The sequence below is a fragment of the Carlito syrichta genome, unplaced genomic scaffold, assembly GCF_000164805.1.
Source record: "Carlito syrichta isolate Samal-C Ts95f unplaced genomic scaffold, Tarsius_syrichta-2.0.1 Scaffold305833, whole genome shotgun sequence".
NCBI classification, from domain to species: Eukaryota; Metazoa; Chordata; class Mammalia; order Primates; family Tarsiidae; genus Carlito; species Carlito syrichta.
The window spans coordinates 811,473-834,152 of NW_007249929.1; positions in this window are offsets into that span (position 1 = coordinate 811,473).

A 22,680-nucleotide genomic window follows, 5' to 3' on the forward strand; every position below is an offset into this window, starting at 1 on the left:
AAGCAAACAATTCAACATCTAAACATAATGAGTTTAAGAATAAAGAAGTATAAGAAAAAGATATTCTACACTCATTTATGAATTGAATGCGTGTAAGAATAAAAAGACAGACCAGTTTTGGTGGCTCATGCCTGGAACCCTAATGCTTCAGGAGGCCAAAGCAGGAGAATTGCTGGAGGTCAGGATTTCTAGACAAGCTTGGGCAACATAGAGAAACCCCATTGCTACAAAAAATTTTAAAAATTAGCCGGGTGTGGTGGCATGTGCCTGTAGTCCTAACTACTCAGGATGCTGAGGCAGGAGGGCCTCTTGAATCCAGGAGTTCGAGGTTGCAGTTAGCTACATTCCAGTCTAAAAGACAGAGTGAGACCTTGTCTCTTAAATAAATAAGATAGATCTCTTAAAAAATAAATAAGATAGGTAATAAAGAAAATATAAAGAATAATTATTAGCACTTAAATGGTCTTGATCTATTTGTCAATACTGAACTAAAAGGCAGAATCTGTCCTACATTTGGACCAAGCACTGTATAAATTGCAAAATATTGTAAGTTGTATCAAAAATTTCCAATATAAGCATATCTTCTCCAGCTCTTAATAAAAAAGTTTTATATGTGATTCTAAAATGACCAGCTTTGGCTTCTGGGTTTGATATATGTACATCTGTAGACTAAACTTCACAAATGCATATCTAATAGGATAACCTTATCATTTTACCCTAGAGTTCAGAGGTCTATAGAACATATATTTAGTCCTACCTAAAAAAAAAAGCCCCTCTGTGGTCTTGGGGAAACATCCCTTTAAACAACTACCTCCTCATGCACCTAGATCTACTTATCAGAGCCTGGAGTTTTTAAAACAAAAACCTAGGTGGGGAGGCATTCTCAGTGTCATAAAAATAGGCCTTTAACTCTTCAGTATATAAGCCGGTAACAATCCTATCAACAAAGAGCTCTAAACTCAGAAACCTCTTAAAGATTTGTGTAGGGATGAGAATATTTCATATACCTTTCACAGCAAGAGGAAGAGAACAAAACATAGGCTAATATCTCAATAGATTATTCTGACACACATCATTGACGAAACAAGGAATTCACCTCAGGAATTCAGACTCATAATAGGAAACTGGAAAAATAGGTTGGTTCTTCTGTAAAGATTTAATAAAAATCCTTTTAATCAAGGGTAATTCTGAGAGTAGACAGAGGAAAAGAGCAAAGAATTAGCCTTTTGGGGTTGGTACTATGTGACAGGTACCTCACCATATTTAATCCTCTAAGCAGCCACATGAGGAAGTACTATCATTTTCTCAATAAAGACACTAAAGTTCAGCGAGATTGCATCACTTGCCTAAGGCCATATAGTAATTAAGTGGCAAAGTTGGGACTGCCACCAAACATTCTTGACTGCAAATGTTTTGCAGTTGGAGTCTTCCTTCTCTATCTGTTGCCACATCTAAATGAAGTTAAAAGACACAAATATTTGCCATAAGGGTAAGAGAGATATAATGTAGACATTAAGTAATAATTTTGTTCTTTTTTGGGAAAAAAGTCGTCAGGGTCTAACTCTGTTGCCCAGGCTGGAATGCAGTGGCACGATCATGGCTCACCGCAGCCTTGACCTCCTGACCTCAGGTGATCATTTTGCTTCAGCCTCCCGAGCAGCTGGGGCTACAGGTGCATGTCACCATGCCTGGCTAATTTTGTTTTTTAATTTTTTGTAGAGACAAAGTCTCACTATTTTTCCCAGACTGGTCTTGAACTCCTGGGCTCAAGTTATCTTCCTACCTCGGTCTCCCAAAATGCTGGGATTACAGGTGTGTGCCAAAACTTTCAGCCTGATTTTGTTTTTAATATGAGTCAAATTTACATTGTTGAACAACGAAACATTTGCCCTTTTAAGAAAGCTCCCCATTAAGGTACCAATTAAATAGGTACTGTTTATATGATTTGGGAAATCATGTGACTGATTTTTTGGATGTAAACACAATCAGTGTTATCTTTTTAAAGACATCAGACATAAAGGACAGCGGTAGATTCCTCACAGATGTAATCTTGACAATGGATCACATCCCTTACCGATCACCAAATTTGTAGCTTATGTCTGCGTTCATGAAGCTTTCACCTAAAGGAAAATTGAGGAGAACGAATTCACAGAATTTTAAAATTTACAATAGAATATTTCTCGACTAAGGTCAACATTTGATGGATACAGAGGTGTAGCTTTAATTGTTATTGAATGGGCAAAGTAAGAGAGGCTGGAAGGGAAGGGACATGAATGAAGTTAAAGCAAGTAGAAAAAAAAAAAGAAAATATATTTAGTCCCTTTGAACTCCCCTTTCAGGACTTCACTCGCAAGGTCTTTGCCTCAGAAAATCTCTACACCTTTCTCAAGTACTCAGATCTCTTCTGAAGGATTGAATCTCCACTTTTTTTTTTAACTTATACAAGTAAGCATTAACTACACAAGTAGGATTCATGCAGGTGAAGTCTGGGTCTCCAACTGGCCCTCACCACCCCTGGCATAGGACCATACACCTTTTGTGTTGTTATCTACCTCTCCCTTCCTTCCCGCTTTCCCCTAGCAGTGCCCAGCAACTGCCGATCCCTTCCTTGTGCTAATGTGATTAATATTAAGGTCCCACTTATGAGCGAGAACATGGAGTATTCAGTTCTTTATTTCTGTGATAAATCACTAAGTATGACAGTCTCCAGCTTCATCCAATTTGCTGCAAAATCTATGGTTTGGTCTTCTGTATGGATGCATGATACTCCATTGTGTATTTGTACCACATTTTCTTTATTCAGTCTACTTTCAATGGGCAGTAGTGTCAGTTTCATGCTTTTGCTCTTATGAATAGTGTGGCAACATGCATGTGCAGGTGTCTTTTTTTGGTAGAATGATTTACGTTCCTCCAAGTACATCCCCAGGAAAGAAATTGCTGGATAATATGGTAGGTCAGTTTTTAGTTCTTTCAGGAATCACACCACACGGTTTTCCCTAGGGATTGAACTAGCTTGCATTCCCACCAACAGTATAGAAGCATTCCCTTTCCTCAGCACTGGCACCAGCATATGTTGTTTTTTGATTTAATAATGATGGCCATTCTTACTGGAGTTAGGTGGTATCTTATGTAGTTTAGATTTGCATTTCTCTGATGATTAGTGAGGCTGAGCATTTTTTTCATGTCTCTATTGTCTGTATGTATGCTTTTGAAAAGTGTCTATTTATGTTTTTTGTCCACTTTCTAATTTTTTCCTTTCACTTCATTTGAGTTCCTTGTAGGTACTGAATGTTAGGCCTTTGTCAGATACATAATTTGCAATTTTTTTTTACTGTTATGTGGGTTATCTCCTCACTCTTGTGATAGGTTTTTTTTTTTTTTTTCCCTGTGCAAAATCTCTTCAGTTTGATCCAGTCCCAATTGTCTATCTTAGCTTTTATGGTATTTGCTTTTGGGGACTTGATCAGGAATTTGCTGCCTACTCCAATATGCGTAAGGGTGTGTTTCCTATATTTTCTTCTAGGATTCCTATAGTTTGAGGTTTTATGTTTAGGTCTTGGGGCCATTTAGAGTGGTTTTTGTTTGTTTGTTTGTTTGTTTGTTTGTTTGTTTTTATGGTGATAGATAGGAGCCCAGTTTCATTCTTCTGCATGTAGTCAGTCAGTTTTTCTAGCACCATTTGCTAAATATGATTCCCTTTTCCTACTGGTTGTTATTAATGGCTTTGTCAAAGATGAATTGGTTGAGACACCATATTTTTGCTTCCAGAATTTCTATCTTGTTACATTAGTTTATGTGCCTATTTTTGTACCAATGCCAGACTGTTTTGGTTACAGTAGCCTTGTAGTAAAGTTTAAAATTTGGAAGTGTGCTACCATTTCCCACTTAGTTCTTTTTGCTGAGGATTGTTTTGGCTATTTGTGCTCTTTTGTTCTTATATGAATTTCTGTATTGTTATTTCCAGGTCTGAGAAAAATGATCATGGTGATTTGATGGATATCTACAGATTGCTTTGGGTAGGATGAACATCTTTACAATATTGAGTCTTCTGGTCCATGAGCATGGAATGTTTTTCATTTGTTTGTGTGATCCTTGATTTCTTTGAGCAGCATTTTATAGTTCTCATTGTAAAGATCTTTCATTTCTTGGTTAGGTTAGGTGGATGCCAAGGTTTTATTTTATTTTATTTTGTTGTGACTATTATGAATGGTATTGTGGTTTTTATTTGATTCTCTGCCTGTTTGTTGCTGGTTATAGAAATACAGATGTCTTTTTGCACTTTGATTTTGTAACCCATGACTTTACCCAAGTTGATTATCAGTGTGAGGAGGTTTTTGACAGACTTGCTAGGGCTTTCAAGCTATAGAATCATATCATCTGCAAGGAAGGATAGCTTATCTTCTTCTTTTCCTATTTGGTTACCCCTGATTTTCTTCTCTTACCTGATTGCTCTGGTTAGACTCCAGCACGGTTTGAATAGTAGGAATAAGAGCTTGCATCCTCGTCTTGTTCTAGTTCTCAGGAGGAATGCTTCCAGGTTGTGCCCATTGAGCAAAATATTGGCTGTGTGCTTATCAAAGATGACTCTTACTGTTTCAGGAATGTTCCTTTTATGCCTAGGTGCTCAAAGGTTCTTATCAAGAAGGGATGCTCAGTTTTGTCTAATGCTTTTTTAGGTCAAATGATATAATCATGTGGTTCTTGATTTTACATCTGCTGATGGACTGAATTATGTTTATATGGTCTTACATATGTTAGACCAGCCCTGAATCCCAGGAATGAAGCTCTGGTCATGGTGGATGTGAGATATGTTGTTGAAACTGCTTTGCTAGAATCTTATTTCAAATATTTGTGCTTCTGTTCATCAAGGAGTAATTCTCTTTCCCTGTTGGGTCTTTGCCAGGTTTGTGTATTAGTATGATGTTGGCTTCATAGAATGTGTTGGGGAGCATTCTATCTGTTTTGATTGCCTGGAATACTTTCACTAAGATTAGTGTCAGATCCTCCTTATATGGTGTATAGAATTCAGCTGGGAAGCCAGCTGGTCAAGGGCTTTTTATAATGGGGAGATTTCTTATGACTGAGTCAATTTCCTGGAGTTTTATAGGTCTGTTTAGAGTTTCAATTTCATCTTGTTTCAACATTGAGAGGTTGCATGATGTCAGAAGTCCTCCATCTCTTATAGGTTTTCTAGTTTATTTACATACAGGTTTATACTAATCTCTGATAATCTTTTGAATTTCTTCAGGGTCAGTTGTGACTTCACCTTTTGTATTTCTAATTGTGTTTATCTGGACTTTCTTTCTATTTCTTTTAGTCAGTCTGGCCAGGGGACTGTCAATCTTATTTATCCTTTCAAAGAACCAGCTTTTTGTTTTGTTGATTCTCTCTATGATATTTTTGTCTTCTGTGTTCTACACTTATGATTTTATCTTGGGATCTGATTTCTTCTGCTGAAGTTAGGATTTAGGTTATCTTTCCTCTCCAGTTCTTTTAGATGTGATGTTAGGCTGTCTTCTTGTGATCTTCCTGTTTGCTTTATGTGTGCATGAAATGCTATGAACTTTCCTATGAACACTATTTTCGTGGCATCCCAGAAATTCTGATGTTTCTTTTTTTAAATTTTTTTACAGGGATCTTTTTATTTCTGTCATGATTTCTGTGTTGACCCAGAAGTCCTTCAGTAGCATGTTGTTTAGTGTCCATGTCTTTGTTTTGGGGGGATGTTGTTAGTGGCAATATTCACTTTTATTGCCCTGTGATCTGAGAAGATTCATGGTGCTATTTTGATCTTTCGAAATGTGTTCCTGCTTGATTTATGTCTGAGAATGTGATCAATCCTGGAGTATGTTCCATGTGCTGATGAGTATATACTTAGTAGATGTTGGGTGAAGTGCTCTGTAAATGTCTATTAAATCAATTTGAGCATTGAGTTGAGGTTCTGTGTCTCCTTATTGGTTTTTGCCCCAATGATCTATCTCAAGTTGTTAGCGGGGTATTTAGGTCTCCATCTATGATTTTGCGAGGATCAATGTTCTCTCTTAGTTTTCTAATTAATTGTTTTATAAAATCTGGTGCTTCTGTGTTGGGTGCATATATGTTTAGGATAGATATTTCTTACTGATATATCGAGCCTTTTACCCTTATATATAGTGTCCTTTGTCTTTTTTAACTTTTGATGGTTTGAAGACTGCTTTGTATGATCTTAGAACAGCAACAGCTGCCCTCGTCTGTTTTTGTTTGCATGAAAGATTGTTTTCCAGCCTTCAACTTTAAGCCTGTGGGTGTCCTTTGCAGTGAGATGAATTTCCTAGAGGCAGTGGACATGTTTCTTTATCCAGTTTGCCATTCTATGTCTTTTCAGTGGTACAAAGCCCATTCATGTTCAGATTGATTCTTGAAATGTAAGAGTTTATTCCTGTTATAGGGCTCTTAGGGGGGCTGCTTTGCTTCCTTTTTACTTTTGCATTTACATATGTATGTATTATCATTTTTATGAGTGCTTTGTATGTTCTCTTAACTCTGTTCTTGCCTGTACTTTTCTAAGGCATATGAGCATTTTTTTTTCTAGTGTTCAACAGCTTCTTATGTGCCTCCTGAAGGCTGGTCTGGATATGGAATATTCTCTTAGTGATTGGATGTCTGGGAATGACTTTAGTTCCCTATCACTGATGAAGTTTAGCTTGGCAGGATAGAAAACTATTGGTTTGAATTGCTTATCTGAAGAATGTTGTTCATTGCTTTACTAGACTCTGGTGTTGCTATGTGCTCTTTGAGTTCTGGCTGCCACCATGTTTTCACTTTGACCCTCTCCCCCTTTTCTCTCTCTCTCTTTTTCTCTATAATTTACTTTCTAAATAAACTATACTTTCTAATACATACAAATAGAACATTAAAAATTGGACTCCAGTCGCTTCTGAGTTGTGTTTCTGCAGAAAGTCTGGAGTGATTCTGATGAGTTTCCCCCATAAGGTAGTCTGAACTTTCTCTCCCACTGCTATTAGAATTTTATCTTTCATGCTTATTTCATAGATATGGATTACTATGTGGCTTGGAGATGGTCTTCTCATATGATACCTTGCGACAGTTGTCTTTATCTCTTGTGCTCGGATGGTCATCTCTCTAGCTAGATATGGGAAGTTTTTTTGAATGACCTTATGGAATGCTTGTTCCATGGTGTTCTCCATTTTCCTTTCTGTTTCAGGGCTGCAATCAGGCATAGATTTCACTTCTTGACATAGTCCCACATATCTCAGACACTTTGCTTCTTTTTAAGCTTTTGTTCTGAGCTTTGGACATACTGGGTAAATTCCATATTTTGGTCTTCAGGCTCTGAGATTCTTTCTTCTACCTGGTTGATCCTACTACCTATGCTTGTAAGTGTGGTCTTGGTTTCCAAAATGAAGTTTTTGATTTCCATTATTCCAGAGTTGCCTCATTTTTAAATTGACCAACGCCACTTTTACTTCCCGTACAACTTGAATATGTCTCACTTCTAGTTTTTCTTGATTCATGTTCACTCTTGCCATCCAATCTCTGATTTCTGAAGCTGTCATCTGGGACAGGTTGTTCTAGGGGTTTCCTTTGTGCCTTGATAGCTGTTTTTTCGGGCACTGTCTTTTCAGGCCTCTGAGGGTTACTTATATTTTTTTGTTAACTTTTTAAGATTTGTGACTGATCTTTCTTAATTCTCTATATTTTCTCTTTTGATTTAAATCTCTGAAGCTACTCAATTAACTTCTGTTCTAGAGTCTTCACTTTGGTTCAATATATGTCACTCAGTGAGAGAGTGAAGGGCATTCACAGCTGCTTCTTGTTCCCCCTTGTGGCAGCATTCTGTCATTGCAGAGCTTCTAACGCACTGCTAAACTTGAATGAGCTTTCAGCCTTCTGCTCTTAATGCTCTTAGTGCTCTTAGTGCTCTTAGTGCTCGAGTAGTGAGCAGGGGATGGGTCTCCTGTCTGCAGACTGCTGCCCGCGGAGCAGGCACCTTCTTACTGGAGACCCCTCAGGTATCTGTTGTGTTACTCCCTTCCTGTTCAGGTCTGCACTCAGCTCCTGAAATAGAGTGGGTTTTCTGCCACTGAGGAGGTGGCAGGCACTGCCCTGCTGAGATGCAGAGCTTGAGGGGGTTCTTCCCGGTCTGGTTGGGGGGGATGGCTTCTGGCTGCTGACAGTACATATTTGCCCGGTTCATTGTGCAGTGGGCCCTCCTCACCCAGGAGTCACTAGTCCAGCAGAAAGTCACACTCCTAGCGGCTGCTCCAGTGTGAGTCTTTGTCTCATTCCACTTGAACTGTTCCTCCTGCCCTTTCACTCTGCTCAGGATTCTTCCCATGTGGAACTGATAACATGTGTCCATCTGGGAGGGACTGAACCATCCCCAAAGTATCTTTGGCTCATTTACCCCTTTCAGTTGCCAAGCAGGGCTTCAGTTCATATACTAGCCTGGGGCACTGTGGTGGATGGGGCACCTGGATTCCTGTGTCGGCTGTGGCTTTCTGGCCTCTGTGCGTTCACTGAGAACTTTGCTGGGGGCAGGGTGTGCCATACTTCCAAAAATGTTCAAAGTTTCCATTTATTGGCAGCTGGGTTCTTACTCTCTGCCTTGCTCGGTGAGAGCGATGCCTGTATACTGCCCCACGGGGACCATCTTGGATCTCCCCAACTCTACTTTCAACTGTCCTTATCGACATCAGACTCATCAACTAACATTTGTAGATGCATTCAAGACTAGGTTCTTTTCGTGATTAAGATTTTTCTATTCTTTTACTAGTTTAACAAATCAGTCTGGCATCCAAAGTTCTTTGCAATGTGACTCCTAGCTAAATTCTTATATACTTCCTGCTTAGTAGATAAAACCTAACAGTAGATAATACTCCATATTAATTCCTTAATAACTTTTTCTTTCCTCTATTGTTCAAGCTGCCTTTGTTTTAGCTGTTCTTTCTTCTTAAAATAGGTGCTACATGATGCACATCTTGCCTGTCAAAGTGTTATCTGTGCTTCTAGATACATTTAAAATCTAATATCTAATAAAAAACAATTATTGATTCTTATGTACCGTCAACAATTAAATTGAATGCTATAAATCTGAGCTGTATGACCTGCTAATGGGGAAAACAGTTTTCTATAGTGGAGCCTAGTTGGAAGCAACCTTTATATTAAACAATAATACAATAAAATGAATTTTTAAAATAAGGCAACAATTTAAAAGCCAGGTTTAATCATTCTGCATGGAATAATGCTTAATTTAAATTAAAGTTTATAGCAGGACCTGTCTCGATGGTTCAGCCTGTAATCCCAGCACTTTGGGAGGCCGAGGCGAGTGGATTGCCAGAGTCTGTGGGTTCGAGACCCACCTGGGCATCTTGGCGAGACCTTGTCTCTACAATAAATCAAAACTTAGCCAGGCATGGTAGCACGCACCTGTAGTTTCAGCATCTTGGAAGGCTGAGGCGGAAGGATCACTGCAGTGGCCGGGTACATGCCACTGCACTCCAGTCTGGGTGACAGAGTGAGACTCCAACTAAAAAAAAAAAAAAAAAAAGCTATAGCAGTTTTTTCAATGCTATGACCCAAAAGGACATTCACAGTTTCTCCTAATTTCAATATAATTCATTCAGATCTGATACTTCCATTTCGTGTCATTTGGTGACATTCTTCAAAGATTATATCTATTTAATATCAATACTATCTTATTTTCCATCTTTTTCTTTAACATCATTTAAAAACAATATTTAATTGTGATAGTGTGTGTTCTGATGACATTCGAATTTTACATAAATAAAGAGTTTTTATAATAAAACCTAAGAAATAAAATAGAAATATTATATTACAAGTAAGATTAGGATGATTTTCATGTACCAGACACAAAAATGTAATTCCATGTTTACTAATATAAGTTATATCCGATATATCTTACACAAAGCATTACAAAGCATAAATGCATAATGTCAATATTATTTAATAGAATGTATGGTTTATAAGATTAATAATTACAATGTTATGTATTTTTCATGCAATCATTAAATCAATAAGTACTAATGATAGGCATGGTGGTTCACACCTGCTATGCCAGCACTTGGGGATTCCAAGGCAGGATTGCCTGAGTTCAGGAGTACAAGACCAGCCTGAGCCGGGTTCGGTGGCTCAGCCCGTAATCCCGCGCCTTTGGGAGGCTGGGGTGAGTGTGATTGCCTGAGCCTGCGGGTTCGAGACTCGCCTGGGCAGCGAGATCTCATCCCTACAATAAATCAAAAAATCAGCCGGGCATGGTAGCGCATGCCTGTAATTCCCACTACTCAAAAGGCTGAGGCGGAAGGATCGCCGGAGTTCAGCAGGTCGAGGCTGCGGTGGCCGGGAGCCGCCACTGCACTCCAATCTGGGTGACAAAGTGAGACTCCAACTCAAAAAAATAAAATAAAATAAAAGACCAGCCTGGGCAACAAAGCAAGACCTCATCTCTACAAAAAAATTTAAAAATTAACTGGGCATGGTAGTATGTGCCTGTAGCTCTCGCTACTAGGGAGACTGAGATGGAAGGATTGCCTGAGCCCAGGAGGTCGAGGCTGCTTGGGCAACTGAGTGAGACCTTGACTAAAATAATAATAAAAAATAAATAAAATAGAACTACTACTCTAATAATATTAATATCACTAATGTATATAGACCATCTTTAATTAGAATTTACTTTGGTGAACTCTCTCTCTCCTCTCTTTCTCTCTCTCTCTCTCTAATGTTAGTCTTCACAAGAACCCTATAAAGAATATATTATCTTCATTTTGTAGCTAAGGCAAGTGAAAATTAAAAAAGAAAAATAACTTACTGAGGGTCACACAGCTAGTAAATAAAAGAACAGAGACACCCATTCAGGTCTGGTGAGTACAAAAAATTGTGCTTTGCTACATCAGCCGATTTCAATATAAGATAAAAAGCATAAGATTTTAGTTACTTAACATTTAAAGTAATACATTTAAGTAAAATATCGTATGATATATTAACATAATGTAAGCATGTTAATTTTCAGTTTTTATAAAGCGCTTTGTTGATTGACAAATATATATCAAGGAAAAGATACTTTCTTAAAATATCTGTAAAATAAAATATTTTCTCAAGAAAATCAAGTTCAAAACCAGATGTCTAATCTAACTGACTATAAATCATTCTGCAAAAGAAGTGCACTGAAAAATATCTTTATTTGCAGTTCAATATCTCCCTCTGCTGTTAGCAAATACTAGTGAAAATTGTTTAAACATGTCTGTATAGATGATAGAATATGTACATTCATTTAAGACAGAAAGACCATTAACATTTTTCTAACTAACTTTTGTTTCAAGGTTGTGAATCCTGGATTTTATTTTAAAAAGCACTTTATTTTATTAAAATGTATAAAGACAATAACTGTTAGACATTACATTTATTTATTTATTTATTGAGTCAGAATCTCACACTGTTACCCAGGCTGGAGTGCAGTGGCATGTTCATGGCTACCGCATCCTCGACCTGCTGAGCTCAGGTGATCTTTACACCTCAGCCTTCCAAGTAGCTGGAACTACAGGCTCATGCTACCACGTCCAGCCTATTTTTTTTTTATTTATTGTAGAGATGAGGTCTCACCAAGTTGCTCAGGCTGGTCTCAAAACCATGGGCTTAGGCAATCCCCTCACTTCTTCCTCCCAAGTGCTGGGATTACAGGCATAGTCACCTCTGCCCGGCTAGATTACATTTATAATGAATCATTTATATGATGAATTTGCTCTTTCCAAAATCTATGTTTATGTCTACATAAATCTATGTTTATATTTCAGGTATTCTTTCATGTAAAAAGAATTATACATGAAAGAATACATGTAAGTTTTAAAAAATATTGCCCCAAATAATAAACATTTACATAGTCTATTTATTGACACAGGACTATTAACATTTTTTCTCTTATATAATTGACATTTATTTAAGAAATACTTCCAATTTCGTAAATTTCCAGGACAGGACAAACTATGTATGACTAAATGCATAATTGTCAATACTTACATTAGTAAGCTGATAGATTTAAATTCAAAAATGGACACAACTTTCTAATAGTAAATAATAACCACGAATACAAAAAGAGACATTATAAGTTATCTAAGTATATTATATTATCATTTTTGTCTATACATGAGAGCATAACAGACATCTAAAAGAATATATCATTTTTGAGTTTGCTAACAATCTTTAGTGTTTTTATAAGTTTGCTAAAATTTAATTTTCTCTACTATTTATGACAATTAAGAAAAGTAGAAACTTAGAGGTTAAAATATGTGGGAAATGAAGTGCTTTTAATCACAGGAAAAAGAGAAATTTAAGGTCAAATTAACTTGTAAAAATCCAAGAAAAAAGTACCAAGTGATTTATAATCCAGTAAAGTTAATATAGCAATGGAATTAGCACATAATTCATGAAAATATCAAATTTAATGGCATACAATGCAAGTTTAAGCTTCAATTTTTGGCTCCCTATTTTTAGTTCTACTCTTGAAAACCTTGTATAAATTTCTAATTAATTTTTATAATTCAGTTTATCTTAGTTTTATACAGTGAAAATGAATTTCTTGTTAGCACAGACCTTAATGCAATTGTTTCTGGCTAGAAATCTCTTTGTGTGACTCTGCTCCAAACAGTGATTAAAGAGTCCTGCCTTTTTACATTTGTGATGCTCATAACTTCTAGGGCCTTTCAATTCTTCTAGTTATGGAGACATGGAAAAGAAAGAGAGACCCTGAAGACTGACCATTTATAGAGTTAGATCTAGAAGTGATGCATATCATTTCACTACATCACTTTGGAGTTCTGCATTAACTTGATATTGGTAAAAAACTAGAAGTCACTAACAGGAGCTTTTCTTAGTTGTATTTCACTCTAATTTGTTTTTAAATGGCATAGGTGTTCATATTTTGTATTTTTGTAATGGATAAGCATAATGTAAATTTTCTTCTGATAAAACATGGCCTTTTTTCATTTCCTCTCAAGTTGAAAGAAAATATGGGCCGGGCACTGTAATCCCAACACTTTGAGAGGCTGAGGTGAGAGGACTGCCTGAGCCCAGGGGTTCCAGACCAGCCTGGGCAACTTGGTGGGACCTTGTCTCTACAATAAATCACAAAAACTAGTCTGGTGAGGTGGTGTGACTGTAGTTCCAGCTACTTGGAAGGTTGAGGCAGACGGATCGCCTAAGCCCAGCAGGTGGAGGTTGCGGTGGCTGTGAGTGTGTCACTGCACTCCAGCCTGGGCAACAAGAGTGAGACTCCAACACAAAGGAAGGAAGGAAGGGAGGGAGGGAGAGAGGGAGGGAGGGAGGAAATATAATTAAATGGAAGCCTGCCTTCTGGAAAAGGCAGGGTTATGGAAAGCCTTGTTTTGGGTGAGGGGGAAGAAAAGGATAAGACAAAGAAGTTAGAAGAACACAGATTTCAGCTACTTTATCAATCCATGGCTTAACCTTTGAAGAGGGTTGTAGTTAATTCCAAATAAGTAGCACGAGAATACAAAATGAACTACAAACACTATTTTCTGGATGCAATCTGGTGGAGGTCATAAGAAAAAAAATATTTAAAATAATCTTTACATGTAACTATGTCCAAAATAAGGTGGGTTGCTGGTGCATATGTAGTTGTGGAAAGCTAATAGATATTTAAGCTTGTATAAAATACTTATCTCAGCACACTACCTGTTATTTTCAAGATAAACTAAAGTTCTCAAATGCCCCTGTGAATTAATGCATAGTTGGTTGAAGGTAAACTTGAATTGTCAGTGTCAAAGTTAAAATTTCTTCATGTGTCATTATTATCTAAAGAAATAAATTCCCATTATTATTATTTTTAATGTGACTAGATATATGCATTTTTCTTCCTTGGGTAAATATTTCAATACATTTATCAAGTTAATATTTATGATTATATTACATTTAATGTTATAAATTAATTTGAGAAATATAAGCATTCTTATATTGAGTTTGTCTTCCCACTTTGGTATATAGCATATCTTTTTTTTAATATCTGTCATTTAAAAAATTATTCATTATAGCTTTATAATTATATTCATATATAGTCACATACATTCTAGTGTTTTTTTACTGGTTATTTTTGTAATCATGGAAATATTTTTGTGTATACTTGTTTTCTGTTTAATTTACTGAACTACTTTTGTCGTTCTAGCTATGGAAGTTTTAAAAATTTATTTCTATATCTTTATTTAATTTCAAAAGTTGCTATGTATAAAACTAAACTCAAACTTGAGTTAGCTTGTAGACTATTTTAATCATGTACAAGGTAGTACAGAACAGGTAATCATATTCCTTTGAGATTAAACATCTCCTAAAATACACTGTTAAAATTGTAACAAAATTAGTTAATTATTTAATTTTATGAGTACAACTTCTGATCAAAAGTAACACAGTGATTGGGTAAATGCCAAATCTTTTATTATGTTCTTTAAAAGGCAACTGTGTAACAGACATATGCATTATTGCAGTAATGTAAAAGATCAAAGAGGTACTTAGTGCTCTGCCCTGCACATATGCAAAACAGTTGATTTAGTTTATATAATGAAAAACAGGTTGCCAAAAACATAACACTTGTCCATCTGTTCCTTCACTTAATGTGGAGTTTTATCCCAAACCCTCAGATAGATAAATCTGAGTAATTCTAAGTAATTCTACTCTAGAAGCTTATTTCTTCACTTGAATGAATTTATCCACAAGGCAACAATATTTAAATCTTTCTATGCTTTCTAAGTGATTTGTAATTTAACATCATTTTTTTGATCTTTGTTATTATTGCAAATAGGAGTGACAAGGAAGACTAGTAAATATTTTTTTTAAGAATTAGTAACAAAATAACATGCATGTGCAGGTATTTTTTGGTAGAATGATTTTAGTTCCTCTGGGTTTATTCCCAGTATGGGGATTGCTGAATCATATGGAAGGTCAATTTCTAGTTCTTTTAGAGATCACCATTCTGTTTTTCATAAAGGTTGAACTACTTTGCATTCCCACCAGCAGTGTAGAAGTGTACCCTTTTCTCCACATTCTCACCAGCATCTGTTGTTTTTTGTTTTATTAATTATGTCCATTCTTACCAGGGTTAGGTGGTATCTCAATATGGTTTTGATTTGCATTTCTCTGATGATTAGTGAGTCTGAGTACTTTTTCCTGTGTCTGTTGGCTGCCCGTATTTTGAGAAGTATCTATTCATGTCTTCTGCTCACTTTTCAATGGGCCTGTTTGTTTTTTTCCTTTCTGCTCATTTGAGTTTCTTGTAGATACTGGATGTTAGGCCTTTGTCAGATATACAGTTGGCAAATATATTTTCCCTTTCTGTGCTCTGTCACCCTGTTCTATTGATGGTTTCTTTCACTTTGCAGAAGCATTGTTCACAATAGCAAAAATATGGAACCAATCATGCTGCCCATCAAAACTGGACTGCATTAAAAAAATGGGGTACATATACATGGAATATTATGCAGCCATAAAGGACAAACATATGAACTTCACAGCAACTTGGATGAATTTAGTCTATGATACTCAGTCATCTATCATAGAAACAAAGCACTGAGAACCGCATGTTCTCACACAGAAGCAGGCCCTGAACATTTGCCATAATAATATAAGAGAGGGATTGGCAGGAGCAGAATACTGGAAGGAAAAGAAGGGGAAGCACATAACATCAATAAGGGTACCTGATTTCAAACCAGGTGAAGTAGGGACCAAAGGGAGGCCCAAACTTTGCCTGTATGATGAACACTTGTATACCTAATCCTGGATTATCCACCACATCTTTAAAATAAATAAATATTTTAAAAGAATTAGTAACACAACAAAAATGTGTAGCATTATTTCAAAGTGAGTCACGCACATACAAATTCTTGCCTAAAAATCTATATACTTTTATTTTCCTGTCTTTGACATAATTGTGAGTTTTGACTTTTTGAAAACCAGACTGTGATATTTACTACTCTTCTTTTTTGATAGTTTGTTTAGTTATAATCACCATAAATTTATTTATCACTTTATCCCCAAAATATTTGATAACTTAATCATAGCCAAACTACTAGGTGCTGGATACATTAATCAAAAATAATAAAATTTCTAACCCTTCTAGATTATATCTTATTCAGAATAATAATAGGGAAAAATATCTAAAATATAATTGTTTAATTACAATTATGAATGATGATAAAAAGAAAAAAATACTTGGTCTGTAGTATGAGGATCTAAATGATTTTAAAATCTAAGCAAAACTCCAAATAGAAATGACATTTATGCTTATACTTCCAGAAAAATGAGTCAGAACATGACTCATTGATTGTGTGTGCATCTGCAGAAGGGGTGATTATTGTAAAAAGAGAAGATACATATGGGATTCTGGCAGTTTCAGTACTCACGAGTCAACATTTGGGTAGGATAAGCCTGAGTGCTGTGTGATTTTCATGATTTTCTTCTGAACATGGTCAAGTGGATAACTGAAGATTTTTCTTCATTTTATTTTTCCCCCAGAGATAAAATAGATGAAAACACACATAATGTATCAGGCCATAAAATGTGTGTGTTAATGTTTAAATAAGAAAGATTAATGAAGGGAATTTTAACAATGAAGAACTTTCTGCTCTCAAGTCAATTTGGTATAATAGATCCTATAAACTAGTACAAAACTTTGACAGGGCCTGTGGAGACAAAAGTTTCTATAATTTGATATGTGTTCAGGTGAAAATAGCTTGCAATGGAAAATATCTTGTCACCACAGACTAACCTGTACAAAAGCTTTTAAATGTTCCTCTTGCTTCATTTCTATTTTCACTTAGGAGATCTATTTCTTTCTCACTTTTCCGCAATAAAAAAATTGGCAGCTATAGCCATGGGTGGTAGGTATGTGGGGGACATTATACAACAGAGGAGGCATATAGGCTACCGAGTTGAGGAAAGTACAGGTTGACTGGCCAGCTGCCATTGGTACCCCCACACTTTCAGTCTCACTTCTTTCCAAGAGTAGAGATTATCTCCCGTTTCAGAACAATTGACTGGTAGATGGGCCGTGCATAAAGGTTCTTGACATCCATTCCAGTTCCAATGGACAATATGGTTGGTTCTATGTTTTTGCTATTGTGAATACAGCTACAACAAACATATGTGTGCAGGTATCTTTTTTTGTGGAATGATTTGAGTTCCTCCAGGTATATTCCCAATAGGGGAATTTCTGGGTCATATGGAAGGTCAATTTCTAGTTCTTTCAGAAATTGCCACACTGTCTTTCAAAGAGGTTGCAGCCATAAAGAAGGCCAAACATATTGACTTCGCAGCAACCTGGATGGATTTAGAGTTGGTCATATTCAGTGATCTATCACAGAAACAAAGAACAGTTCTCACTCATAAACGGACCTTGAATAATTATAATACTATAAGAAAGGGATTGGCAGTAGTGGTAACCTGTCGGGGGGGTGGGATTGGCAGTTGAGGGAAACTGCTAGAGGAGGGAGGGGTCACACTTCATCAACAAGGGTACCTGCATAATCAATGGTCGTATATCGAATCCTGAATTGTACCCCACATCTTTATAGTAAAAAAAGTAATAAAAGTATTAAAAAGGAAAAAAAAGTTCTTAACAGCTGTTCTGTGGTTCTGTGGCTACTTAAGTTTCCATTACTTAGAATTCCTTTCCAAAATATCACCTTCAGTCTCATGTCTACAGGAAGATTTTTAGAGAAAATGACTATGATGACTCTAGACCTGCTTCTGCCCTCTCCATGCACATTGTGTTTGTGATCAAAACTTGATCATCCTTTTCCCCCACAAAATTGTAGGAGTCTTAGTCATTCCACATAAAGTCTCCTTCCTTTAGTCTGTCATCAGAGACCTAGCTTACAGTCTTCAGCCTGTGGCTTTTCCAGGTTTCGGTCTAGCCTAAGTACATCGCTCAGAGTCAGGAAACATAGGTTAGGTTCTGAGTGGTTTCCCTGAAGCCCCTTTCACTGTAAGAGAAAATAAATTACATGTTTCTTCTCCTTTAGACTCCTGAAGACTTAACCCCAAAATTATTTATACTCTGTAAAATTATGGTGATTCTTCATCTCAAAATAAGTTTACACATACTTTTACACATATTGCGTAGATTGATTACCATCTCCTTTTGGATGCAGAGACACTTAATTATCAGTTTAGCATGGTCTTCTGATACTTCAGTCAAAAGCATTTGGAGCAGGTGCCATTGTAACAGTGTGTTATTAAGCTGATATGATTACAAATTGACATAATCATGCAATATAATCTAAAGAATTTGACTCAATTTCTGCCCAAGAGGTCTAATAAAGAAATATCAACATGTTTTGATTTCTGATGTTTTTTAAAGTAAATATTTTTCTGTGATATCCATTTTGCTACTTTAGCTCCACAAGATGGGGTAGAGAAAATTCTACATCAGAAACAAAAAGTATAAAACATATGGTAAATATACAGTAGGCAAAGAAGATCAAAAACCAGAAAAAATAAAAAGAGAGAGAAAGAAATCTGAAAAAAAGTAGGTGCCAAGACAAGCATGTCCAGTCTTGCTTCTGTGGCAGAAGTATTAAAGAGTTTGAATAAATTCAAACGCAATGGTGTTTTCCTACTATTTCTATGTAGAACTCCAGGAGAAGCACCACTTGTAGTTTGTCTGTTCAGAAAATTGTGAAGCATTCCATTGTGCTGCTGAAACCAAGCCTACCTGCACATGCATGTTTATTGCAGCACTATTCACAATAGCAAAAACATGGAACCAATTGTGCTGCCTATCAAAACAGGACTGGATAATAAAAATGTGGGATTTCTGGCAAGATGGCAGTGGGACAGGTTGGACTGTGAGAGTCTCCAAAAAGGCAAGTGTCCATAAAGACTCTCGCTTTCCCTCAGGTGACTGCTGCTGTTGCTGGCCTGTTCCTCAGCTAGCTGCACTGGCCTCGCAGGCTAGAAGCCCCAGACCCCACATGCTACCAACACTCCCAGAGTCAGTTCATGGCTCCTGACTCTGTGGAGTTCCAGGCTACCTTGCCAGCTGCACCACCCCACCCCACCCTATGCCACCCCATGCCACCTGCAGCATCCAGCTCTTGCAGAGAGGAGACCCATGCCCAGTGGGGAAATGTCAAACCACAGCCATTTCCCCTGTCCCAGGACCAGGCAGAGATCTGTTTTGCCTCACCCAGCTCTGCCCAGCTCTGCCCAGTCTCCAACTTAGGACCTAAGCTAATCACATCAAACTGGGAGAGACAGAACCCCCTCCTCCATGCTAAATGGGACACAGACAGGTCAGAAAAGAGTAGCAGACTTGACAGGCAGCAAGTCGGCTGAGTCCAGATATGATCCATCCTTCTTCCACAGCAGGTCTGGGACATCTGATCCTAGCTGTGAGCAACCCTACCAGCATGTGATGAGAGCTAGAGATCAGAGCTAAAAAGATGTTGGACTTACAGAAATGATCTCAGAATGAGTTTGGTTCCTTGTTTTTATTTTTATTTCTTATTTTTATTCTTTGATCTGTTCATTTTTGTTTGTTTTTTTTGGTTTTTTTTTTTTACTCTTTACTGTCTTTGTGTCTCTTTTCATTTATTAGTTGGTATTTTTGTCTGTTTTCCTTCTTACTCTTCTCTCTCTCCATCTTCCCTCTCCCCCCTTCCTTGTTCCATTCATTTCCTTTGTCTTACCTCATTTTGCTTTCAGGGAGCAAACCTATACCCCCATTGCATAGGCAGATTGCAAAGCAGTGGAAAGTAGGATCCAGGCTACCCATACACCAGTCTGTGAACACTGGGTTCTGCAGATAGATTTTTGAATCACAGCTCCCCACTCAATTAAATCTCAAAACTGCAAAAAAGTATAGTCCCTAACCTACAGCTCAGCTTCAGAATTATACAAAGCTAGCGAATTCAAACAAGAAAGAATAGGTGATTGAGCAAACAGAAGTAAAAGCAACCCCACCATCTCTGAACAACAAAATTAAAGAAGAGGGAAGGGGATTAAAAAAAAGTGGGAAGGAAAATCTACACAAATGAAGTAAAACTAAAAGAAGAATATGGGTCTCACACAGACCCCTGGGGGGTCAGACTCAGAAAACAGACTTCAGAATGCAAACAATGAAGAGCCCCCAAAATGACTGGTCACATACTACAAAAACAGACATCAAGACATTAATAGAGAGAATAAAAAGAATTGAGGAGAGATAAGAGGAAAATAGAAAGGAGCTGATAACTGAGACAGCAGCAGTAAAGAATACTGTGACAGAAATAAGTAACAAACTGATAAGCATGAAAGCAGAATTAGCCAAGCAGAAGAAAGAATCTCAGAGCTTGAGGACCAAAATATAGAACTAACCCAAACTGTCAAAAACAGAAAATAAGCTTAAAAAGATGGAAGAAAACCTTCAAGAGATGAGCATTTACTTCAAGAGGCCAAACCTAAGAGTAATTGGACTTCCTGAGGCAGAAAGAGAGATAGAGACCAGCCTGGAACCAACTTTCCATGAAATTATTAAAGAAAACTTCTATCATCTCATCATCAATGATGTGAAAATTCAAACACAAGAGATTCAGAGAACCCCTGCAAGACAACAAATGAGAAGACCAACTCCTAGTCACCTAGTAATTTGTCTAAACAAGGTAGGTATAAAAGAAAAATTCCTAAAGGTAGCAATAGAAAAAGGCTAAACTACCTACTGTGGAAAACCAATTAGAATAGCAGCAGATTTATCTACAGAAACACTTCAGGCTAGGAGAGCTTGGAGCTCAATCTTCAAAGTTCTTAAAGATAAACAATTTCAACCAAGAATAACCTACCCAGCTAAGCTAAGCTTCATTAGTGAGGGAGAATTAAAATCTTTCCCAGACATTCAATCCCTAAGAACCTACACTGCCTCTAGACCACCTGTATAAGAAACACTTAAGAAAATATTAAATACATAAGAAAGGAAAAAAAGAATGACAACATTTTTCACAAAATTCAGGAAAAAGATTGAAAACACATATGAATCAACCCAAAAATTAAAAGAAAGACAACAAGCAAACAGGAATGACAACATCTCTATAAGAACCACATAACAGGGATAAAGTCTCACATTTCAATAATTAGCCTGAATGTAAATGGACTAAATGCACCACTGAAAAAAACATAGAATGGCAAAAGAGATGAAATATCATCAGGCAACAATGTATTGTCTCCAAGAGACTCATCTCACCAGAAAGGACACTCACAAACTCAAGAGGATGTAAAACAAAATTTTAGAACAGAAAAGAAAGCAGGAGTTGTGATCTTAATTTCAGACAAAATACCCTTTGAGCTGTCAAAAATTAAAAAGATACAAGAGGTCACTATATAATAATAATACATTCAATCCATCAACAAGAACTATCCATCCTAAACAAATATGCATCCAACATAGGAGCACTAACTTTCATAAAGCAGCTTCTAGGAAAACTTAAAAAAGATATTGACTCTAAACCATCATAGCTGGAGACCTTAATACCCCATTCACAACCTGACAGATTATCAAGAGAAAACATCAGCAAGGAGATCTGGAACCTCAATGTGACTCTTCACCACATGAACTTAATTGATACCTACAGAACACTCCACCCAATGACCATAGAATATACATTCTACTCTTCACTGCATGGAACATGCTCTAATATAGACCACATCCTCGGCCATATATCAAGCATAAACAAATTTAATAAGATTGGAATTTTGCCATGGTCTTTCTCAGGCCACAGTGGAATAAAAATAAATATCAACGCCAACAAAGTTCCCCCAAAACCCACAAAGACATGAACTAAACAACATGATGCTAAGCAACTCCTGGGTCAACGTGGAAATCAAAACAGAGATTAAAAGATATTTGGAAACAAATGAAAATAAAGAAATATCTTACCAAAATTGCTGGGGTACCATGAAAGCAGTAATAAGAGGGGAATTCATTTCTCCTCAAAAGCACATAAAGAAAATGGAAAGATCACAAGTTAATAGCCAAATAAGCCACCTAAGGAAGCTGGAAAAGCAAGACCATCAAAACTCTAACTTCAGCAGAAAAACCCAGATCACCAAAATAAAAACCCAAATCCAGGAAATAGAAGACAAAAAGATAATACAAAATATCAATGAAACAAAAGACTGGTTCTTTGAAAGGATAAACAAGATTGATGGTCCCCTAGCTAGACTAAGAAAAAGTCCAAATAAAACAATCAGAAACACAAAAGATGAAGTCACATCTCACCCTGAAGAAATACAAAAGAATATCAGAGACTACTATGTCACTTGTATGGAAACAAACTTGAAAATCTAAAGGAAATAAATGGAGGACGTTCTGACATCTCTAGGTTGAAACAAGAAGAAATTGAGGCCCTAAATAGACCAATAACAATCCAGGAAACTGACTATGTCATAAGAAAACTACCTACAAACAAACAAACAAACAAAAACCCTGGTCCAGATGGCTTTCCAGCAGAATTCCACAAAACATACAAGTAGGAACTGGTACCAGTACTACTGAAAGTATTTCAGGTGATTGAAAAAGATGGAACTCTCCCCAAATCATTTTATGAAGCTAACATCACGTTGGTACCCAATTCAGGTAAATACTCAACAAAGAAAGAGAACTGCAGGCCAGTATCTTCGATGAAATAG